Source organism: Propithecus coquereli, unplaced genomic scaffold (genome assembly GCF_000956105.1).
Source record: "Propithecus coquereli isolate 6110/MARCELLA unplaced genomic scaffold, Pcoq_1.0 Scaffold24, whole genome shotgun sequence".
Lineage (NCBI taxonomy): Eukaryota > Metazoa > Chordata > Mammalia > Primates > Indriidae > Propithecus > Propithecus coquereli.
In genome coordinates this window covers 7,200,870-7,219,453 of record NW_012147952.1, presented here as the reverse complement: position 1 = coordinate 7,219,453, position 18,584 = coordinate 7,200,870, and positions in this window count along the sequence as shown.

Here is an 18,584-nt window from a genome sequence, read left to right as displayed (position 1 = left end):
CTACTTTTGGTGTTTTTGTTAAGGTACTAGCAGTGGCAGTCTACGAATAAAAACCCAGGAGAGCTTCCATTCTAGTGAGAGGGGTTTTGGTGTGAAGCTTAAATATGTGGATTGAAATCTTTTCTCTACCACTTTATAGCTGTATATACTTGGATAAGTGACTTGTAATCACTAAAGTGTTTCATCTTTTGAAAATGGAAAAATAATGAGTTCTAGGGTTATTTAAAGTATATAGAGAGTATAGAGCATGTAAAATGCTAGCTCTGGTGCCTGATTAATGATAAGCACTCAGTAAAAGTGTGTTATGATTGTCTGTATCATTGATATGTGTGAAGAACCCAAAATGTTGGAAACTTTTCATCTTAATTTTATGTTATTTTGGTCAGAATGATTGAGATTGTGCATTTCATACAGATGTTAATGCAATTTAGTTTAGTATCATTACAAATTGAATATAATTATTTTCCTCTGCGAGCTTTGTTCATGGAATATGATTTGAAGAGATGTCTTACTGTTTGAGTCATTTTAGAGTAGGTCAGAAGCCATGATGAGATTTAGATTGCCAGAAACTTGGCTGCTATAATGGGTGATGGAATTGCATCATTAGCTAACATTAGGTGTTCACGGCACAAAGGGAAGTAGGGAGTAGAGCTATTGATTAGGTCACTTCAGACAAACCATTCACTCTAGTCAAAGTGTAATTTCCTCAAAAAAGCTATGTCTAGTCTTATAAGCAGTTCTCCAAAAAGCCATCAAGTAACGTTGTGGGAGCTCTTTCTGCCCTCAGAGGAGAAAATCTTTCTCCACCTTCTACTTTTTTCCAAGCCTTGCCCTTAAGGGAGGAAGGAATAGACTCAGAATGGTCAGACTTAGACAGTCACAGGACCATGTGTTTACACCAAGGGAATGTGGTGCAGTGCGCCCATGTGCAGGTGCCCCTGCTGTCTCCTGAGATCTGAGAGAGGACTGGCTTTCCCAGTCCCTCCAGCCTCAGCCAGTCTCTCGAGTGCTCCTTTACTCCCTGCTCTTCATCGCAGGACCCTCACCTCTCCTGCAGGAAGATCCACAGCTTCCTCTTTTCCACATGGCAGCTTATACTGGGCTATTTCCTGGACATGAACCAGACAGCACATGCCACATAGTGCTGGATGCTGGGGGTAGACGAGATCTTTCCTGCTGTCTCTCTTCCTTCCTTTGTTCTTGCACTGGTGTGTGTACTTCATGTTGGACTTTCCTTAGATTGCAGCAGTAAGGTCTCACCTTCAGATTGGAGGGTTCATACCCACAGATTCATTGGTTGGGGGAGCAAGAAGCCTCATTCAGGGATTCCAGTATAAGTTATGGTCTCCATCCAGCTTTCATTAGATCATTGCTCTGAGGTACTTAATGGCCTTCATCAAGCTGTTAACAAAGTTGGTACTTTGTTCCCCATTTAACCTTTGTTTCTTTGTTTGGCTCCATTTTTTAATTACTTTGAGGTATTTATAAATAGAACTATCTTATTTTTTAAGAGTTGAAAAGCTGGTCCAGTCTAATATCAAAATTTCACAATCTCATGAGATCCAACCTTTTCTCTCCTCCAGGTCAGGCTCTACTCAGTTTCCAAGATCTACAGTGGGATGAAGGGTATAGTCTGTCTTTCTTATTACTCCCTCTGATACTTTCCTCCTTTCTCCATTCAGTGCTTCTAGCTTGTTTGGGGTTGGGGTGTGTAGAGAAGGGATGAGAGAGGTAAAGGAAATAAAACGTTTATATATAGCTGGGGTGATTGGAAATTTCTTTTGACTGTTAAAATGCTGTCAATAGGGGCAAGTGTTCCAATACTGACTTTCTCTTGTAGAGTGTTTTTCTGGGTGGTTCCATTTGTAGATCTCTATTGTGAGTAATACCTCGATTTCTTGAGACTCCTCTTTAGAGACCCATCTCACCAGACTTTCTGTTGGAATCTCTCTGGGGATACCTTGTTCCTCCAGGTATCAGGTGTGCTTTTGAGTGGACCCATATCTGGTCCATGGGAAACAAACACCTTGCTTTCAGTGGAAGTACAGCTCACTGCTGTTCCCACCCTAGCCCTCTTTCCTCCTCTTGTCTGTAGGAGAAGCTGCAGCCTCCTCCTGAATAGACTTTTCCACGCGACAATCAGTAGCAAGACTCTGTGTCCCCCAAACTCCAGTTCTCTCTGTTATTTTCAAAAGCTGTTTTTCTTTGCTTTAGGCATAGGAAATGGCCTGTTCTCTCTGCTGTTGGAAAATGGGAGACTCAAAGTGAGTGATAGCCAAGGGTTTCAAAACTGATTCTCAGTATCTTAGCAGGTCCTCTGTAAGTGATATTTCACTGATTGTTCCCTAGAAACTCTGAGAAAACAGGAAAAGTCAAATTTAACATTATTACACTTATATATAGATACACAGTATGTGGTTACTAAATGACCATTTTATTCAATTAACACTCTTGAATTCTTAAACATGTATATGGCCCAATCCTTCAGTGGAACTGTACAGTTTTAATCATTATTTGATTCTTAAGAAATGGACACTCACTGGTTCTGGTCACAAATCACATGCTAGATAATTAAAAATCAATAAGAGTAGTTGCTTTTTGTCAGTTTGTTAAAGAGAGCTTGGAGTTTTAATTGTAGAAATTAACACACCTGCAGGTTAGATCTGTAAATAGCATGCTCTTCTCTGGCTACATAGTTGGAATTTGAGCTGCACATATGGCATAACTAATCAAAACATATGTTCTTTGCCTCTAGGCCTTCATTAATTGTTACTCATTGCAGGTATTTGCACAAAGGGGGTTCCTAGGGCTATAAGAAAATAGAGGTTCTGACAATTGTTTAATAAATTAACAGTTGAAAATATAAAAATTTACAAACCAAGAAAATAAGCCATTAACTTTCACTAGGTTTTTCCAGACCTTCCCTGGGCAGTAAAAAGCAATTTATTAAAACCTCTTTGCAAGGGGAATTCAAATCTTCTGCCATAATCTGTGCCTGGATAATCTAAGTGAGAATTGTTTTTAAAACAAATACATTTATAAATGAGCTATGGGGATACTTGAAGAAGCATGTTATAATCAGGATTAGTTTAGAAAATTCAAGATGGGAGCTTACTTTTATTAACTGATTATTTTCTTTCAAGATGCTTTTCACTCTTAGGGGATAAGCACTTCATTTTATGCCCTAATACTTCCATAAGTTTTGTTGGAGTTCTTTCCTGAGGTTGTTGCTGCCCAAGCAGGTTGTATTGCCTGCTGCACAGAGAAGAGTCAATACACTGAGACAGTCAGGGTTGCAGTGGACAAAGGGTTTAATTCCACAGAGCGCTAAGTGGGGAGATGGGGGGGAATTTCTCAAACCCGCCTCCCTGAGAATGTGGGAGACAGGATTTTTAAGGATAGTTTGGCAGGCAATGGGGTTTGCTAATTGGTTAAGTTTGAGGCAAAATTATAGGGGTGTAGAAATCATCTTCTTGGGTTGAGTCAGTTCCTGGACTGAGGTCACAATTCCAGTTGAGTCAGTTTCTTCCTATGGGCTACTGCTCTGGATGGGCCAGCCAATCCACTGGAATGTGAGGTCGGGAAGATATCTCAGAAGCTACCTTTAGGTTTCAAAAAGGTGATGTTATCCACAGAGAAAGTTAAGAGTCTTTATGACCAACAGCTATGTGACTCCAGAGTAGCAATTACAGAGAAGAAAACAGGGGGACAGTGGCTGATTATTATCAAGTAAATGCGAGGGGACAGTGGCTGGTTATTATCATTACTTTTACCTAAGCCTGTGCCTTTGCAGAGTTTTAGGCCTTTATCACTGTTCTTGCCTTGTATTCCTTTGCTGATTGGTAAAGGGAAGTTTCAAGGTCATGTCATAGAAGAATATTTAATAGGATTTATGACTCTGGCCTTCTGGTTCCTCCCATAGTCCCAAAGTCACAAAGTAACCTGAAGGGTTTTTTTCATATTTACTTCTTTTGGGGAAAGATGGATAGCTGTACAAACCCTATATTTGGATTACGTTAAAAACTAAACATTTACTCCTTTTATTTTTCTCTTGTAGGGGTGAGAGGAAGCTTGCCCTTTTCCTGGAAAGTTCTCTGAAAGACCAGCTCACAATTAAGGCACAAAAATAAAAGAAAAGGTTTATTTACCATGTGCATAGGGAGAATCCCATAGTTATTACCTGGTATCCCAGTGAAGTTCAGATATTTTTATACCTGCATTTTTGTAGGGGAGGGGAAATGTGGAGTACAGGTAATTCTGCTTAGGGGTGACAAATGGTGCTAGGGGAGACAAATGGGTGGGGGAGACGGATTGACTTGTAAATGATTCTCTTTTGCAAATTAAATTAACCTGAGAGACAGGTATTGTGTTTAAAATAATTTGGGCCAGGTCTGTTTGCATTCTTGATCTTCTTTCCTGAACTATATTGAGATAACAGGGAGATAAAGGGAAGTCAGTTGTCCCCTTGAGCTTTTGATCAGGTCAGTCTGGTTTGTGGTTTATGCAGATAGAGAGAAAGCCTTTTCTAAGGGCCTGTGAATCTCTGAGATCCTTTAATTAAAAAGAAAGTCATATTTTGGGGTGAAATTTCCTGAGCTCCTTCATTCTTCTATGTTTAACATTTTGGAGTAGTCTTGCAGTTGTCAGGAATGTTCATTTTCAGAAACTCCAAAGGCAGTACATGAAAGATTAAACTGACTTCTTTTTTTTTTTTTTTTTTGAGACAGAGTCTCACTCTGTTGCCCGGGCTACAGTGCCGTGGCATCAGCTTAGCTCACAGCAACCTCAGACTCCTGGGCTCAAGCAATCCTTCTGCCTCAGCCTCCCGAGTAGCTGGGACTACAGGCATGCGCCACCATGCCCGGCTAATTTTTTCTATATATCTTTAGTTGTTCAGCTAATTTCTTTCTATTTTTAGTAGAGACGGGGTTTCTCTCTTGCTCAGGCTGGTCTCAAACTTCTGAGCTCAAACGATCCTCCTGTCTGATTAATTTCTTTCTATTTTTAGGTAGAGACGGGGTCTCGCTCTTGCTCAGGCTGGTTTCGAACTCTTGAGCTCAAACAATCCGCCCGCCTCGGCCTCCCGGAGTGCTAGGATTACAGGCGTGAGCCACCACACCCGACCTAAATTGACTTCTTGAAGAGTCATTTCTAAGATCTGGAGATGAGAAGAACTTCTAGAAATGAACGTGTTTGGATTGTTTCCACAAGATACGAAAACTTACTGAAGGGTTTGCCAGTACTTAAGGGATTGTAATACTTGTTGTTGTTGTTACTGTTGTTGGAGGCATGTGTACTTTCTACATGCCTAACAACCGAAGTGTCCTTTGACGTAAGGGTCAAAACAATGAGAGTTGATTTATTCTTTGCAATGGGTGTGCGACTTTCATTGGTGAGGGAAAAAAATTGAGTGACTGAAATGTGTAATTTTAGGAAAAAAATAATGTCTTTGACAATTTCAGGATGGGCATGGATGTCAGGCAGGTGAATGGAAATGGATTAATTCTTGATGATAATTTTAATCATTATACTGTTGGGAGGTCTTGTCACCATTTAAGACAATTGGTTATTTGGGGGATCTATATGGATATATTTGGGGAGAAAAATGTTCCCACACCTGATTTGGCTCTAAGTTTAAACCTGCCCCCAATTTAAAAGTTAACTTTGGGGTAATGTCTGGAGAGATGCATATTCTAGAAAGACAGTTCTCTGTAGGTTGCATCGTGTCCAAATGGGGAAATGTTTCTACTTATCAGCTGGTACATGCACAAAAACAAGCACACAAGTGTTATTTTTTGAGGTAATAGTCTGTGCCGTTATTAATTTATTGCCTTTCAGCTCTAAATTTATCCTTCAGTATATGTCCTGTGATAATAGAGGGAATTTCTTTAGAGCGGCTCTTCTTTACAGTATGCATGACATTAAGCTTTGTCAGTAGAGAGTGCTGGAGAGATATTGTAGGAGGAAGGGGCTCTCCTGCTGTTTATTGTTATGGCAGAGGAAGGTGGGGGTGGGAGGTTTTAGCAGAATCTGAGTGTGAACATCTGGTGGAGGTCTGACCCATCCACGGGCCTGGAGTCTTCAGCTACCTTGCACCCTCAGCCTGGTGATAATCTTTCTGTGCCCCTCTTAAATTGGGAACTGGTACCCCAAAGCCTTCCTGCTTGTACTCGTGCCCCTTTGGGATTGCCTCCCACTCCCATTGGCTCCCAGATTCCCTCTATAGTCTGGAGGAGTGTGACCCATTCTGCACATCCACACTGCTGATTGCTGATCACTTCCTCCTCAGCACTCTAGAGGGGTGCTTCCTGCTTGCCCAATGACTGCAGACTAGCTCTAGGCTGGACAAACCAGAAAACTTTTCTGGTCTTCTTTGAGCTGGAATATACCTTCTCCAATGGGGTCTGAACCCCAGCCTTGGGGAGGGGACCTTCTTTGAAGTTTGTTCTTCTTTGAGTACTCTCTCTCAGCCCTGGGATACCATACTGAGTTTTCTTATGTCTTATAGTTACTCTTTTTTCCTAGTTTAATTGTTCTTTGTATTGATCTTCCTCTGTTAAACTGATTGTGTGCTTTCTATGTCCTGAGTAGACCCAGGCTGCTACATAGTCAAATCTCAATTGTTCACATGGATATAGAAAAGTGACTTCTAGGAAACATGTAAATTGAACTGGGAGACACTTTTAAGGAAGCACACTTTTAATGAGTGTGACGACTATTTTGGGTTAGGAGATGTTTCATGGGGTGGTGATGCTACAGATGTGCCACAGATGGCTGCTCTGGGGAACAGTCCTGCGGGGTTGATGCCTCTCTGAGTGTGTCTGGCAAAGAGAGCTAATGGACTTTAAAAGGCAATACTTGGGATGATGTGACATGTGTACGTGATGAAGAACAAGATGGTTATTCATTCAGTAAGTATTTACGAAGGGCCAGTTATGTGCTGAGTATGTCCTACGTATGGAAGATGTAGCAGTGAATAAAAGAAACAAAACAAAATCACTGCATTTGTTTTTACTTAGATCTTTCCTTTATATTATCTTTTGCCTACAAGCCACTTCAAGTTGGTGCTTCTCACTTTATACTTGTTATTTCTGTCATCAACAGAATGAAGCATTCCACATAATATGGTTAGTAGAAGTGTAGAGAGGGGGGAGGTTGGAAGTGAGAGTTATGTGAAACCAGGCATATGAAGACAAATTTAGGTAAAAACGTTTTACTTTGGAACAAACATTTCAAAGAGATTTTACTGCCCTCAAATGAATAGCAATAAGTGAATGGAAAATTTGACATAGGTGGTGTGTGAAATTGACTTTGAATTTCTCATTAATTAAGAATTCTCAGTGACCTGATTGGCCTAATTACACTGGTTGGGAAATTTGATCATTAGGGAAATGAAACATGCAGCTATACCACTCTCTTAAGAAACTCAAATGAGACTTGGCATGGTCTCTGAAAAAAATCAGTGTTTCAATTACCTCCTGCCCAGAAGCTTCTGGCCCAGTAGGCCTGGACCTCACCTCTTGGGCTCTTGCAGTATTTCCTTGCAGATGAATTTCCTCCATCCATTTGGAGCTCTGCTTTGTATATTCTTTGCTTTGTTTTTTTTCCCTGTAGGTTTACTAGGTTTGTGTTAATTTGTATTTGTTCTTTTACTTTGCAACTTGTGGCAGACTTCGGTAAGAGCAGCAATCTGGTGGCTGGAGCCCTGCTTTGTTGATTGTGAGAGGGATGAAATCTGTCATCAGAACAGTTTTGATATCAGGACATATTAACAGAGTCCTTTATCATGGTCAATTGTCTGTTTTAGTTCAATCTAGCAGTAGATTTGACTTGTTAGAGGGGTTCATATGTTTTCACTGAAGACAACTGGTGCTTTTTAAAAAAAGGAATAGACTGATGGAAGGATGTATTATTTTCTTTTGTTTGTAACATAAATGGTCTGAGGTGGAGGGGCACTGATGTTCCAAACTTTTCATTGCTTTATTTCCCACCCTCTGTGTCTTCATAGTCTAGAAGGTATGAACTCATGACTGCTTTTTGCCTTCTACCTCTTTCTCTTCACCTTCCCCAAAGTAGGAAGGAGGAGGGTGGTCAGTGAAGGAGGAAATCCTCTCTGGATACTATGATGTGATAGCAAGCAGGTATGCAAAGTTCTTTTTATCCCTCCTGCAATTCAATGTTTCCGTAAATAAAACTCAACTAAAAAAAGGACTACCTCTTTTGAAGTGTGTGAAGTTGAATGCTGCCTGATGCTGGGGAAGCACTTACAATTTTTTGAATAAGGCAGTAATATTTAAAATCATGTTGACATTTTATGGTATATGCATGTATAACCATTATTTCCTTGAACTCATATTTTCATGTTCAAATTCCATGATTATAATTTAATTCAAAATCCCTATTTAAGTGATAACACAGGGCCAGCAAAACATGTGTAACATTTAAATGTGTGAGAGTATTTCAATAAAATGTTTATAAGGAACTTTCCTATTAAGAATTTGATTAATGAACCTAATGTAGTTTGTTTCACTGTAAGTATAATTTTTAAAAAAAATCTAAGAATATTTTCAAAAATAGTTTTATTAAGCCTTTAATGAATGCTATTAGAACCATAATTACCTATAGCAATAGTATCTTCCATTTATATCTTCCTTTTATTAGGCCCTGAGTGCAGACCTTGACATATTATATAGGCTCAGTAAAGACGAAGCTACTATGATCACTATTTTCAACTGACAGTCTCGGTACGCGGAACTCAAGAAGCACACCATGTATGTTATGGGGTTATTTGGAGAATAGAATAGGATAAATGTGCCTTTGGCATAGCAGGACTTAAAGGGTCAGAGTCAAAAGAACTCCTATTCTACTGAGGCAATATAATGTGGAGGAAAGAGGACTTACCCCAGAGACCTGGATTCTAGTTTGAGCTTTGCCGCTAACCTACTGTATGAACTCAGGAAAATCAATTAACCTCTCTGAGCCTTGGCTTCATCATCTATAAAGTGAAGGAATTGAATTAGGTGTCCTCTAAGATGCTTCCAGTAATCAAGTATGATTCCATCTCTTTTGGGGATTTAGTTTTCATGCCTGTGAGATAATTATCAGCCAAGTGCAAACCAAGGGAAAGGCACATTTAAACGATTTGCTGGACTTAGATTTCGTAGTCAAAATAGTAGTATTTGAGGCTCTGCAATTTTTATATAGTACTGTAGAAGACCTTGCTTCACAGGTCCAGTACTTAGAGCAGCAGCAAAGCAGCATGATTTGTTTCTCCAGGAATTGGGTGAAGAAATCTGATGATTTTGGCAGTTTACCTGGAATTCTAGGAAAAAAACCAACTGTATCCAGGGGCTTTTTAAAAAAGTTGCTTTTAATTTTTTTTAAGCAGAAAGATTAAGTGAAAACAACAATGGGAGGATGTTTTCTTGAACCCAGTTCAATAACAAATATTGAGCTTCTACTAAAGGCTTACAACCTCTTATCTATAAATCTAAAATCCAAAGAGCTCTAAAAAACACAATTTATTTAGTGGCAAAACCTGACCTGAATGGCTATGAGGTTACGTGCATTTATTATTTATCCCATTTAGTATGAATACACATATCTCTCACTGAAGAAAGTGTAATGTATTTGTTTTTTTGGAGTGCTGCCCCAGAACCTACTGGGAATGTTCCTTCAAGATCTGGCACTTGACCTGTAATACCATTCTAAGCTTTGAAAAGTTTCAAATTCCAAAGCAATCTTGTCCTAAGGGTTTAAGTAAAGGATTTGTCATATGTGAGAGGTGGGAGAGGGCAGATAGGAGGATGGCCAGAGGGGAAGTGTGTGAAATGCAAAGGTAAACAGGACTCACTGTTCTGAGTTCTCAGATACATGCACTGTTATAATATGATGTATTGTAGAAGAGATGTGGGTAGAATTTAAGAGAGGAGGCAGTGATTTCTGCTGGGATTTGGGGTGTATTGCAGAGGAGGGGATATTTGAATAGGGTCCTGAAGGAAGACAGTGTTTTTCACAGGAAAAGGCACTCCCGATGGAAAGAAAAGAAGGCGTGAACATTCCTGGGGTATTGGGAGCCCCACAGCTTTCTGCAGCTGAATTAGGGAGACTGAGGAAAAGATGTTATGGGGCCAGTGTTTGAAAATGAGACTAGGATTATTATTTTGTACCTTGTATGCCATGCTAGTAACCGCCCCCTGCCCCCCTCTTAGGTTGTGTTCCCCAGAGGCAGAGCCTGAGAAGATTCACATGTAAATGTTTTGTTAAGGGAACACACCCAGCAAGACCAATAAGGGAGTGGGGTGGCAGGAAAGGGAAGGGCAGGAAGCCAAGGAAGGGAGCTTGCTTCTTAGGCTAAGTTCCAGAGGTGGCTTCACTTTGATCCTGCAGAGGCACTAGAGAGTGAAGGAAAAGCCTTAAATACTCCTGCACTTACCAGTCATTTGAGTTAGGGCCGTGGGGCATGGGCTGGATTGGTAATATTGATGATACAAATTTCAGGCACTTCAGCTTTCTTGCCTGGGTTCTCTAAAAGTAAGTGCAAGTCCTGGCTGCAAGTGAAGTGTGTGTGTGTGTCTGTGTGTGTGTGCACGCATGTATGAAGCTCACTAAAGTGGTCAACAGAGGTCCGAGGGGAGGGGACAGAGTGTTAACATTTTTTGCCATAAAGCCATTTGGTGACCTTTTATTGAATCTTAGGCTTTGTACTAAGTGCTTCAAATAATCATCTGATTTAATTCTCACAACAATTCCATAAAGTAGGGGATATTTTCCATTTTACAGGTGAAAATTCTGAAGCTTCTAGAAGGTCTACTGACCAGTCTCGTTAGTGGAGGCCTGTGCTTACAACCATGCTCTTTCTGGCTCCCAATTCCCTGCAGACAGCAGGGTTCCTTGAATCTTCAGGCGTGGCCCCTGCCTGCCCCCCACCACTTAGCAACTCTGCTATGTAATCTATTTTACATACTGCTGCTTCTTTGCCAGTACTTTTCTCTGAAGGAATTATTCTGAAGTTTAAAAAATTTTTCAAACTGCTACAAATAATAGAGAGCCAAAGAAAGTTTTTAAGATAAGAGAATCATGATGAAAAACTTTTAGAAAAGTGCTCTCTCTTTTATTTTGTGTGGATTTTCATTCTAACCGATGTATTCAAGAGCTCTTGAATAAGATTCATGTTATATAAAGAGCAGAACATCCACTCTTATTTAAGTTTGCCTTGAGTAAGAATATTATTAAATCAAAACCAATGCTTAGTTTGTTGCTGCTGTGTTTTGTTTTAAATTTGGAATTCCTTCAGAACTTTTTAGAAATTAGGTTTTCAATGGTCAACAAATGGAAAGAAATGAGTTGATACAATTAATTCCTGAAAGTTCTGAATTGTGTCCATTCCATCTAGAATTAGATACATTCTAATTTTGTTCATTTCTGGAAGTTTAAAGCAGGATAGTCAGAAGAGGGCTCCACAAAAAATTATGAGTACAGTTTGGTTTGTGGAGGTAAATGTATACATATATCAAAGCATTAAGAACATTTCTCTCTCTGTCTCCCCACCCCCATATACACTTGCAGATGTCAAAGAGGTCACTTTTGTTTGTTTATTCTTCTAACAAATATTTATTGAAAGCCTATTGTATACCAGGCAGCAAACAAAATAGGCAAGAGTTACAATCAAGTGGAGGAGAATAAATGATTATGATTGTATTTCATTGTTAGTTTTGCAAACAAAGGAATAAAACAAATTCTAAGCTCTGGAATTTGAGGGTCTGAGGAAAAAAGATGTCTCTCTAGGAATTAGTTATTTTATATTATACGTTTAGCTTCAAAGAAAAATTTCCTGAGAATTCAACTTAACAAATATTTATGGAGCACCTACTATATGCCAAGAACCATTAGCACTGTTAATGAGTGACAGTAATTTCTTTGTTGGGTACAATGGACATGGTGAACTGATACCCCGTGAAGAATATTTTTGGGAGAGTGATGATCTCTTAAAATTCTACTAACTGTCAAAATGAAATTCATAGGTGAACCTTTAAAATAGAATAAATACACGTAGGCACCATAAACAGCACAGTTAAGATTTTTCTACATTACTATTACAGAATGGGGTTTTATTCTTAAATAAAAATACTTGGGACAGAACACCGATTTTTAGTGACTCCTTTATTCATGCACAGTTACTCCTGTTAGAGTTATTTCAGAAATATTATGTTACTGTTCATCTGCAAGAAACGAGAGTTAGCTGTATAGCAAGTGTTTCCACTTTAAATACTCAGAACCTTTTGCTCGGCTACATTCCATCCCTTCTCTTCTCTTTGGAGAGAAGAGAGACTTTTCTGTCTCTGCTTGTTGTGTTTTATCAGTTGTATCAATACTGATGAGCCAAGAGGAAATAAATGTTACCGAAAAATAAATCTGTTCCTGTGTCTTTCCCCCAGACTGCCTCCCAGATTCATCGCCAGCATCAGCATGCTTGACTGCGAGAAGCAAGAGCGCCCTGCCAAGTTTGATGCACTGTCTCTACCATGACACCCTGAGGAGGAACTTGGATTTCACACCAGTGAACAGTAAGTACAACATATTTCACTATGCCATGTTCAACAGAAAGGAATATGGGCTTGAAATATATTCATAGAGCTGTCATCTTTTCCTACCTCTCCAACAGAGAAGAGCTTTCCTTCTAGTTCTCATTGCCAATCTCGCCCCTGTCCAATCCGCCCTGGGACCCCTTCCTTCTCTTACAATTTGGTACTAGCAAGCCAGGTATTGAATTTAAACTCTCTCCACTTACTGAAAAGCCAGCCCCTTCTCAAAGGGTCAAATCTAGTTTTATCTCTTCTACTAAACTTTTCTTGCCAACTCCAGGGCACATGGATCTTTAATTTCCACGGACAGCTTTATGACCAGAATAAGACAGTGTTAACATTCTCCCCAAACTTTTTCACGTATGTTAACTTAATTTTTTTCAATTAAATTTCAATTTTAAGGGCAGAAACTATTTTTTATTCTTTGGGTATATGTCTCATGGTGTTGAATACTCCCTCTTCTGTTTTGCATAGTACTGTGTGAATTTATTCAATCACTGAAAAAAAATCTTTACCTAGTTCACAGTTGAGTGCAACATAAGGCACGAAAATGCTGCAAAACATAAGGCAGCTCCTGCTTTCCAAGACTTCATAGTCTAGACAAGGAAAGAAACATGAAAATATATGTAACAAGACTGATACAGAGATGCAATTTTTTTCATTCATTTACTCATTACTGAGCACTTCTCAGTTGGTTAGGAACAAATTCATAGCCCTTGCAGTTATGGGGCTTAGTGACTAGAGAGCTGGAGGAAGCACTGTTTGTCTCTCTCTCTCTCTCTCTCTCTCTCTCTCTCATCTCTATCTGTCTCATCTCTATCTCTATCTCTCTTTATCTCTATCTCTATCTCCATCACTCTCTCTCTCTCTTTCTTTCTTCCTTTTCCTGAATGACAAGAAAAGCAAGAAAGAAGGAAAATAAGATGATGAATAACTGTGAAAGAGATTGAGTTCTATTTTCTCTAGCAAAATCCAACAGACTCTTGTTCTTCCACTCCTGTGGAAATGTCTTCCATAGAGATAAGGTATTAATAGGCAGATGAAAGATTTTGTGTTCTCTGCTGCCTCCCAGAAGAGGGGATGTACAGAATTTACAGTCCAGGTAACTGGAGGTTTAGAGAGTTAACATAGAAACAAGAAGAAGGGAGACAACAACAACAAAAGTGTCTTTAAGATTGAGCCCTTGCATTGGAGACCTTAGCGTGGTGGGATGCTGAATTCAGAAGCAACAAAACCCAAAGTTCTCATACACTGGCAGAAAAAAAGTTATCTCCATCCTCTCTCTTCCCATTGTAAATTGCCCTCTGCCTCCACCATTTTATGAAATTGTTCTTTGTAAAATCAGCAATGACATCCTAATTGCCAAAGGGCACTTTCAGTCTACATACTATTGGGCTTCTCTGTTGAATTTGTTTCTGCTAATCTTGCTTTCTTCAAACAATCAGTTTCAAAACTTGAATTCTATGACTGTAGTCTGCTCTCTTTCTCTTCCGGACCCTTAATCTCTTTTGTATTTGTCTTCTAGGTGGGAGTATTCTATTTTCCACCATTATTTCCTCTCCATCTATGTGCTCTCCTAAGCTCATCTCCTCTGCCCTCATGATTTTGAGTACCAAATGTGTGCTTGTTCCTGATAAGTCTCTTTCTTGTGTATAGATTCTTCACTCAACACCTCGGCTCTATCTATGCCTTATATGCCCTTCAAACTCAGCATATTCCAAACAGAACTCTCTATTAATATTTTCCTCTACAAAACAGTCATTTCCAATCTTTATTTCAACTGGTGAAAATACCATTCACCTAATACTTCTTTTTTTTTTTTTTTTTTTCAAATGGCAAAGGAGTTTATTGGCTAGCTTGAGCTAGAGTCCAAGTCCCAGAGCACCAATGCAGTGGCCTCTTTTAAGGGCTAGGACCCCGCCTTGGGGTAGAGGTTAAGCTTTTATACCTTTTTCTGTTTTACACACGACACACAGGTTTCACACGACACGCTGGGCACACCTTCCCCCCCACCCCTTAGTTCATTGCTTCCTTTAAAAGTGGCTGATCGTGTTGGCTCCTGATTGGTTCCTTTAAAAGTGACTCCAAGCCTCGGGATTTTCGCGCTGGCGCCAATTGTGGTCAGCGTCATTTCGGTGAAAGGGCGGCGTCATTTCAGGAAAACCGAAACTTAGGCCTACTCCAGGAAGTTCAGCCTGTCATGGCGTCACTCCTGCTAACTGAAAACTTTGGAACAATTATTGAGACCTCTGTCTCCCTCACCAACCACATCCAATCAATCTCCAAGTGTTTTTCAAATATCTCTCTGTCTCTCTGTTTCTATTGCCTCTGTTCTAGTTAATTTGAATTCCTGTAATGCCTTTCTAAGTGGTATCTGGACATTCAGACTTTATTTCCCCTCAACTCCATTTTCTAAAAAAGTAAAAAACTAATTTTTTAGACACAAATATGATGTTCATTACTTTGCTTAAAACCTTCAATGTCACTTAATTGTCTACATTGTCAATTTTCTTACTGTGGAATAAAAGACCCTACATCATCCCCTACCTACTTCTAGTTGCGTTAGCTCTCCAACTAGCACCTGGTAAGTGTTGTGTGGCTGGCTATGTGATTTCATACCTCTATGTCTTTGCTCTTCCAGAAATGCCCTCACCTTTTCATCTCCTTGACTAACTGATTTCTGCTTGTTATGGCAACTAATAACTATCTCCAAATTTTTGATGGTTGTGACCCTTTGCAGCTCTGGGGTAACTTAAAAGAATATAAAAAAGTCACAGGAAATTTTTAAGTAGATTCTATGTGAAGATTATAGTAGCCACATGATGTTCCATATGCCTTACATGTCAGCAAAGTCCATATATAAGCCTGATATGACCAAGAAGCAGTCACAAAGGTTTCATCAGAATGCTGCCTCTGTTTTACTCCAATGGCTATCCCTTCCCATCATCATGAAAATCCCCTTACTGAAAATGAGCAGAAGGAGAGATTTTTGTTTCTGTCTTTTCCAGGATATTGTCTTGTTCCTTCCGAATAGACTATGGTCAAATTTTATGTTGCCTCCAAGCCAAACATGTCAGTACTAAACTGTGTAGATTTTATATACTGGAAATGCACATTATTGCTTTCCCATCCTCACTGTTGGCCACAGAGAGCTGAGCTGAAAAAATGTCATCAGACCTCAAAAAATTAATTAGTTGAAAATAGAGAAAACATGGATGGAGTCCTCTGTTCATACCTATACAGCTATAAGATCCCTAAGCGGAGAGTAGGTCTGGATGAGAGGTTAAATGTTTCTACACAAATTATTAGAGTTCTTTATTATTAATACTAGGTTTAAATATAATTCTTTATGTTATACCACTATTTATTCTTGAAGATTCAGTTTTTGAATCAAGATCTTTGGGGGAACTTTCATAAATTTCAGGACTAGATTTTGTTCACCAATCCTTACCCCACGTGGTATTTTGTGAATTAAAACATTCAATTGAATGTTTTTCTTCATATCTCTAGCTCTTCTATTATGATGGGCTACTTGAGAGTAGGAAACTGTTTATAATTATTACTAATCCTTCTAAATCTAGAGCAATGCCTAGTAGGTGCTTAATAAAATGAATGAGTAACCAAACTGGTATTGGTTGCAATGAAGTTTAGATTTTAAAGAATCTAATGATTCTCAATGTCTACGTAGTAATCAATAAACTCACTCTCTGTAGATAGATAGGTAGATATAGATATATGGATATATTGATATAGATAGATATATTTTTCTGATAACAAATTAATGTCACATCGAGGCAAGCGAAATTTTGCATTTCAGCTATTCCCAGAGGTACTGGGAATGGGGAAATAAATCACCTGGCAGTGTTCCATAAACCTAATAATCGAGGAGAATTCATATAAAAGAACTTATTAAAGATTACATGGGCTAGTATGTTGCATTGGGTAAGTGACAGTGAGCTAACCTGTATGCATGAGTACAGTTGCCATTAAAAAGTGAAACTGGAAATGAACACCTAGTGAATTGGAAGTAGAGAACAGAATAACTCCCAAGAGAGAGAAACACATGACTGAACCCTGATTGATGATGTTATATCTGAAGGAAGGTGATACCAAGCAACTGAGGAGCTGGACTGCAATGGAAATGTAAAAATAGTTATGTCATGGCCCATATTGTGGTAGCGCTCTTCTAACCTTTTTACAGGAAGAGGGACTTTGGTCAGGAACAAACCTCTCAGGGCCAAGTGGTAGGGACATCGTTCTTGTGGGGATGGCTGTTTCAGGCTCTCTCAGTCTGATGCCACCATAAGGGGTGTCCTATTGGGGAGGCAGAGAGGTGTTTCACATAGAAGAAATGACATAAGTGGAGAAGGCAGGACAAGTGTTCCAGCCTGACAGGAACAGAGCTGCAACAAGTAAGAGGCTGGCACTAGTGGTTAGGTGATAGATTAAGTATTTGGGGAGAATTATAAGCCATCCTAAAGTATTTGTTAATGGGTGGATTAAAGGGGCCATAGAAGATGATTAAGGGAGAGATTAGAGTTAAGGTATAAGAAGATCAAACTTGTGGTTTTGTAGAGAATATAATAAAGAATGGAATTAGAGAAACCTAGTAGAGATTTTTGTGATAGAGCAGGCGAGAAATCATTAAGGCCTGAACTAAGCAGTGTACAAGAAAGAGTGTTGAGTATGATCTGTGAATGCAAAAAGGACACCATATGAAAGAGAAAAAAGGCTTCTAGCATCAACAAATGACAACAAATCTTTAATATCATTCAACTATCTCACTTTGCTTTGGATTGATAAAATGTCTGTAAATGATATCTCTGAAGCCATGAAGCACAAATAAAAAAAATTATTGAGGTAAATATACATAGCACGAAGTTTACCATTTTAATCATTTTCAAGTGCACAATTCTGTGGCATGAAATACATCCATAATATCATATAACCATCACCACTATCCATCTCCAGAATGTTTTCACCATCCCAAACTGAAACTGTGCCCGTTAAACATTAACTCCCCGTTTTCTCCTCCCTCCACTCCCTGGTAACCTCTATTCTACTTTCTGTCTCTATAAATTTTCCCTATTCTAGATACCTCATATAAATGTAGTCATTTATGTGGCTGAATAATATTCCATTGTATGCATATGTCACATTTTGTTTATTTATTTATTCATCGATGGACATTTGGGTTGTTTCTACTTTTTGGCTATTGTGAATAATGCTGCTATGAACATGGGTGTGCAAATATTTGTTTGAATCCCTGTTTTCAATTATTCTGGATATATGCCCAAAAGTTTAAAGCCAGTTTTAAAGCTTTCCCTTTACTGTAGTAGTGTGTAGGAATGAAATACCAGATGTCTGCACTATGCCATCGGGAGCGCTGAGTTCCCATTATTGTTTCTGCTGGTCAGAAGAGGGTTAAATCATTGAATCTTTCATTCTGGAAAGATTCCTAGAATTTCAAGCAAATACCACTTTTGCTTCTGAATGTTCAGGAGAAAAACTGCTTCTGATTTTTTACCTCAGTTAGTAGGATATATGTATCATTAAAGGTCTATCCTGAGTGCACATTATTGCTAATTTTTTAATATTAATGGTTTTTAAGGTAAGCCTTCAGGAGTTGAACACGTTGAAAAAATTGAGAAAAGCAGGCTTTTATCATCCAAGCCTTTTATTGCAGCATCTCTGCATGTGCTGTTTGCAGGGCATGTTGCTAAGCAAGGAGACAGAGTGCAAATTCAGTATCTGGTTTTGCAAATTTGTCCTTAAAGATTCTAGGCCTCCATGCAGGCAGAATTTCATGTTGGGTTCTTCCTGCCTTAAATTAGGAGACTCTTGTTCATAGGACTTAAAATTGTTACATTTGGTGAAATTTTCCATTCCATGGTTTCCCTGAGAAAACAAAAGAATCATTTATTTGTCACAAGGGGTTGCTGGTTGGGCAACTTCCTTTCTTGCTGCTGTGTCATTCTCTTACTGTACATCTACCAATTT